Genomic DNA, 6,487 nt, shown 5'->3' with positions numbered 1-6,487 from the left:
TCTTACCTTATAACTTCTTATTCGAAACTAAAAATTTTAAGTTCTACGTAAAAGTGTAAAGCAATTGTACATCAATCACGAAATAAATGCAGGGAACGCAAATAAGTAAAAACAGCAGTTTCATTTGTCTCGTTTAATTTCAAAAATTCTTCGTTCTCTTTTTTTTTAACTAGGCTTTGGGGAAACGGGCGTGAGGCGCGGTACTGAAATCGGCGACAATGAGTACAATGCTTGAAAAAAGGAAAATGAATGCTTGCAATATGAGTAGAAAAAAGTAAGAACATCGTCAGTACCGCGCTTGTCGCGACGATTCCATTTTTCATTAATTCATTAAATGGATTGTTCGTTCCGAAGCATTCCTTACTACCATGAACGGAAGAGAAAGAAATCGAAGGAATGAACGGCTCTCACGACCAATTGATATATTTGAAAAATGAGAGAAGTACAGTCGTGGAACCGAACCTTCCTTCGATTGATACAAAGAAAAATTATTTTCAATCGATGAGACGGACATCCTTAACAAGAACGCATCAATCACTTCTTATGATACATTTTTCTAATTTTCTTCCTCCTTCGCTCCTTTTATCAATTCCCCCCTCCCCCTATTATAGTTTTTTACGTCTTACATGTGATTAGAATAATAGTATATACATATACAAACCGCTCAATTCGATACAGCTGTTATACATTTAAACACGTATCGCCACTATCTCTAACTGCAGATTAATCGACACCTCTCTTTTTTCATACACTCCTTTGCTTCTCTAATTCTATTTTTTCCTCAGCTTCTTCCACAAAAACGCCTAGTCACGCTTTTTTATTTTTCTTCCAAATTATCGCCCCTAGGCCAACAATCATTCGCAAAACGTTCGTACAAAGGACTAATAAATATTATATTAATCATTAGGCATTTCTGTTGGAAACGTTATTTTATAGTTTAGGAATCAGTTTCTCCAATTCGTTTTGATTCCTCAAGGCCCTTCCTTGCCAAGCCCTAGATTTTAGTTTTTAAACCAGTTTTGTGTCAATGTTTTTTTGATTATTTAGTTGATTATTTAGTTCATTAATTAATGTCATTGAAAAATGAGAATGTGCGTGATATGCAGCGATTCCAAAATTATGTCGGAACATTTTTAAATTGGTTGGTTTAATGTTGTACCATAGAAAATATTAGAAATGTCTATTAAACTTTTGATTTCAACTTGAAAATCAAAAATAGATGGAGAGGTAAAATCAAATGTTTATTCATACTATATCCTAATTTACTGAATATTCTATGGAGTGCAACGAATTTCAGTTCCCAAAAATCCAGCATTTAACACACTTTTAGAAAATGCCCACGAGCCTGACATGTAAAAATATCAAATTTCCAGCGTATTCCTATCCGTACACAAACATTGAAAAATGGACCTTTTTATGTATTAAAAATCTACTCGGATATAAAAATTGTGAGTGCAGTCGCATAAAATCCTCACTTCTGATATGCAGAAACCAAGAATTCTCGGTACGGAAGGGCCTGGACCAAAAAGTCAAGATAGAACCAATTTAACATTTTACAACCATATAAACAGCTCAGGAAGCAATTGTATGCTTACAAATATGTGTTTACGTACATTTAGTTTTAGTTTGTACGCGCTTTTGTCCTATATAAAAAAATGTCAAAATGCTTATCTCGTCACAAATACCATTTACGGCAAAGTACATTCACTTAATATGTAACGTGTTTAGAGGAAGTAAGACTTTGAGAGAAGATCAAAAAAATCTCTGGGAAGATTTCAAGCGATGTGAATTATAGTAATTACTTATTTTTAAATCAATTTTTGAAGGCTGGAAGTGCCGTCACAAGAGTATGGAAATACGACCTTTGATTCAATTATTGTCGATGGACTATAGAACACAACATTTCTGAGCTTTTCTTTTAAATAATGTTCACCTCAAAAATGTAGACTTTATCAAGAAAATTTGTAACACACGAATTCACAAAAAATCTAAATAATTCACATCGTGATTACGAGCATTTTGGATAAAAAAAGTCTTCCCAGTCAATGAACAGTAAGGCCAAAAAATTCCTGCCTTGAAAAACGCTTCCGGCACGTGGAAACGTTTTTCGAAATTGCCACTTTCGAGGATTTTCCGCGTTTTTAGTACCAATAATCGGATAAATTTACCTTCTGATATCCATTCTTCGTTTCTAAAAATCTACTATTCTTCTGGAAAAAGCAGAATGATGAATCTGATTGATCAAAGGTATCGAAATCAGAGAAACGGCGCTTTCAATGACTTTCCTCAATCAGTTTCTATCCGTCTACAAACTTCAATCTGATTTTGGATAAAGAATACTTATCTATTGCGAAAAGAACTCATTTACAATCAATTGCATTTGGAATGACAGAGAAACGCATGGCCTCAAGAAAAAGTGGACATCGAGCGGTGCACTGGCAGTGTTTTTAAGACTCAGATTCAAGCTAATTTTTTCAATTAAAACAATTTAGAAGAAGTCGACAATAGATCAGAAAGCGTTGGACGTACGATGAAAAAAAACTCTAGTTCGTCAAAAACGCTTTTCGATTTCTTCTCTGGCTTCTCTGAATCGATGAAAGAATGAAAAAGTATTTATCTTAAATAGGCCGAACAAGCGCACTTTATCTGCCTGCAGAGCGGCAGTAAAATAACACTTTATTGTACTGCGATGAGCGGCACGTAAAGTGACAGCATGGAGGAAGTGAGTGAGAAGAGAAAGAAAAGAATGAGAAGAATTCATTTTAAACCAAAGTTTAACTACGAAGTGAATTTTGGACTTCCAACGTCACCCCACGCGCGTGCGTATGCGATACAATCAAGTGCCGTTTTCCAGAAAAAGTCCTCTTATTCTGCCTATTTCAGATAAAGTATCGTATGCACCACGGCAGTAAAGTTGTTTTACACTCAGATGCTGTTTTACCAAGCTCGCCTTCGGCTCTGACGTTAAATTCCGCATCCTCGTATAAAGTTCTACTAAACTGCCTAGGTATATAATCTACTATTTTTCTCGTGACAATGGGAGAAGTTAGAACATACGTACAACGCAGTGATAGTAATAGCCATAGTTTAATATTATGAATAGTAGTAGCGATAGTGCAATAGTACCTATGAACAAAAATACATAGAAAACACGTGTCAGTATAATATATATTTATATATAACTTTTTATCACGTTTTCATTTTTTATATGCAATGCGTCGATAATATTATACAAGGGGATCTTCGGCTGGAGGGGAAGGACGGAGGGTCAGGAATTTTTATAGAGGACCTGGGATGCGATCAATAGGATCGATCAGCGCCCTTCGATACGTTTTTTAAGTTTCCCTTTCACAAAATTAACATTTTTTGTCTCCCACAATAAATGTTTTCTCAATACAAATTCCTCCACAAGCTGTTCATAATAAAATGAATATGCTTAGAAACATTTTCTGCATTAAAGTACAAAAATTGTACAAAAGTTATTATAATATAAAACTGCCAAGAATTTACGATTGAGTCAATTATATATGATGTAGAACAAATTTGTATTGAAAAAAAAAAAACAGGAAAATTATTGTACAGCACATTCCCCGTATAAATATCACAAAGGCTAAGGTGCAGAGGAATACAATTACAGGGTGGCCACACAAAAATCAGCAAAGTGTACCCCTCCATTAGCCGGTCTTCAAAGATTTTTTTCAGTTTTTAATTTGAAATTGTTTAGATTTTATTGTTTGAATTTTGAATGACTGAAATTTCAACAAATTCAACTACGAACATCTCAACTAATAATGCTTTCGATTGAACAATTCGAAACCTGACTCGTAACCATTTCAATGAAAACTCATTCTTTCTCAAAATTGTTCTCTATGTAATTTCCACGTCAAAAATAAAAGTTTTATTTCCCGGTACTGCCCGGGTCTCAAGGAAATTCCCGGTGCAGTCGCCACCCTGAATAAAATCTAGATAAACTTATTGTGCTGAAAGATTTCTCTTTTAGACACGACCTAGATTAAAAATTAAAATTCGTAATTTTCGTTTCCCAGAAGGTCCACAGTAAAACATAATTATAAAAAAAATCAAACTACTTATATATAAGTGCATTTTACGTCTTACAAACGTTTCACAACACCTGAAACGTTCCATCAACTTCACACCGAGACAAAAGTCAATAATATAGACGAATTTAATTCGAAATAAGAGAAAATCGCTTCTATTATACAAAACTTAACACCGACAATTTTGAAAATGATCTCTCAACAGAAGTTCGTCCGCGAAGGGCGCCAAATCCTGGGGTGAGATTTGCAATATTGGTCAAACAAGTTGTAACAAGAGGGCACGACCTCATATCATATTTTGTCCTCCACTCACTCTGGTGCTAAGATCCTAAATGTACAAACGCTAGGCGGATCGACAAGTTCTTTCCGCTAATAAACAAAAGGAAAAGAGAAAATCGATCGCTTCGAGATCGAAAACTTGGTTCATCAATCATCAGTTCTCCGCGCGTCCTCACCTCGACATTATTATTTCGCCCTACACGTCCATGGAGAAGAAAGACAAGACATTACACACAGAGAATAGCTAAGACGTTTTTCGATCACACGATCACACACTGGACCACGACATCACGTAGAACACGAATATACTCACAGATTCTCAGTTCATACTCATGTTTCTTTATCTTTCTCTCTTTTCAGATATCTCATAGAGTTTATCATTTTCACCTACAAGTATGTTTCTACAAGTACCGTCATGATTTATAAGGTCAATTTTTCTTAAGCTGCCGCTTCTTAACTATATTTTTTTACAAGAAAATATCTAGATTTTGTTGTTTAATTGCTGAATTACAAAACCAACGTTAACACAGAAATGGGAAGGCAAAACAAATTTCCCTTTTGGAAGCTAGGATTATGGAACCAATCAATATTTCTGCATTTCGGGGTAATTTCAAATAGAGTTTTAAGTTTTAAAGTCCTTTTCCGATTTTGAATTCGTTCTTATATTTAAGGATTTTCTGGACGAGTTCTATTCATGTTCCGAAAAATCAAATTCAATGCTTGATTGATACAAATTATTTGCAAGTTTAAGAGTTTTCTACTTTTAATAATTTTCAAATTCGAAAATGTTGTGTTTCTTTCCATTATCTATTCCTTAGGTTTAAAGATTTTTTATTGGATTTTTTGAAATATATATAAATCTGATATTGGTGAAATAATGAATAAATAAATTAGCTTTTTTATCTTCCTAATCGACAATCAAATACTACCGAATTTAATTTATTTTCCAATCATTTCCGAAAACCATTTAAGTTTTAATCATTTGAAGGGGTTTTAAACAAGTATAATTGTCTTCAAAAATAGATATTTCATATTTTTGTAGTTTTCAAATTCGAAAACTTAATATTTTTAATTATTACATATTTTACATCACAAGCTTTGTTTCACATTTCTATTAAGTTTGTATTTTGAATCAAGTCAGAATAGATTTTAAGTAAATGCTTTTCTGGTAACTGGATTGTTCAACTTAAAATTATTATTTTATCAAAAAACTGACATTTTATATCAATTTTTTAAGATTTGTTTTTTAATTTAAATTATTTTTAAAGATAAATAAATCATCCTTTTTCTTTATCCTTGTAATCATAAATCGAATGGTTTCAAATTGAAATAAAATAAAATTCAAAGGTTGAGTATTTTTAATTTAATTTCCTTTCTTTTTTTTAATAAAAGATGTTGAATGCTGTGAAACGATTCATTTGTCCCTAAGCGGAGTAAATTTATAATTCTAAAGTGTCCTAATTTGATTCCTTTTAAACATAATTGAAAAGGCAAATTAAAATTCTCTAAATTTCGAAGTGAATATCTAAATCTAAAAGCTCTGAAATTCAGAAGTCTTCTAATTTAAAAAAGCAAAATTAGCATGCTCCAAAAACATGACAGCTATCGAATTCTAAAGAGAAGCAATTGTTAAAGAAAATTGGAAATATTTTTAATTGAATAGAGCACCAGTAGCCGTGCACAGCCTTTCTCCGATCAGTAGTCCTCTAAATATTTGTACATTAGACGAATAAACTATTTGTTCACACGTTTCTTTTTATTTCTAATTTGATTATTATAAAGTTTGACTACCGAACGGTGGACCGATACTGGTGTCAATATCCTATTTTGAAATATTTCAAGTTTTCTGTGAATTTGTAACTATTCAAATTTATGTTACCTATCTTAAAAGTTAAAAACATTGCGAATAATTTATTTTGCAGGATCTACTTCTTTTGAATTATGTAAACATTTAAATACTGTAACACTCAGTTTCGACTATCATAATGATGCACACAAATCTTTCAAAATAAGAATAGAAAAATTGAAAAATTACTATCAGATCTAAAGCTTCACAAGATCCATTTTCCATTATAATGCCGTCAATTTGGGTGAATTCAAAAATCTAGACAGTTTGGAAAAGCTTGAGCCAGATTAATATATATTTTTTC

This window comes from Belonocnema kinseyi, chromosome 3 (genome assembly GCF_010883055.1).
Source record: "Belonocnema kinseyi isolate 2016_QV_RU_SX_M_011 chromosome 3, B_treatae_v1, whole genome shotgun sequence".
NCBI classification, from domain to species: Eukaryota; Metazoa; Arthropoda; class Insecta; order Hymenoptera; family Cynipidae; genus Belonocnema; species Belonocnema kinseyi.
Note: the sequence above shows the minus strand (reverse complement) of the source record.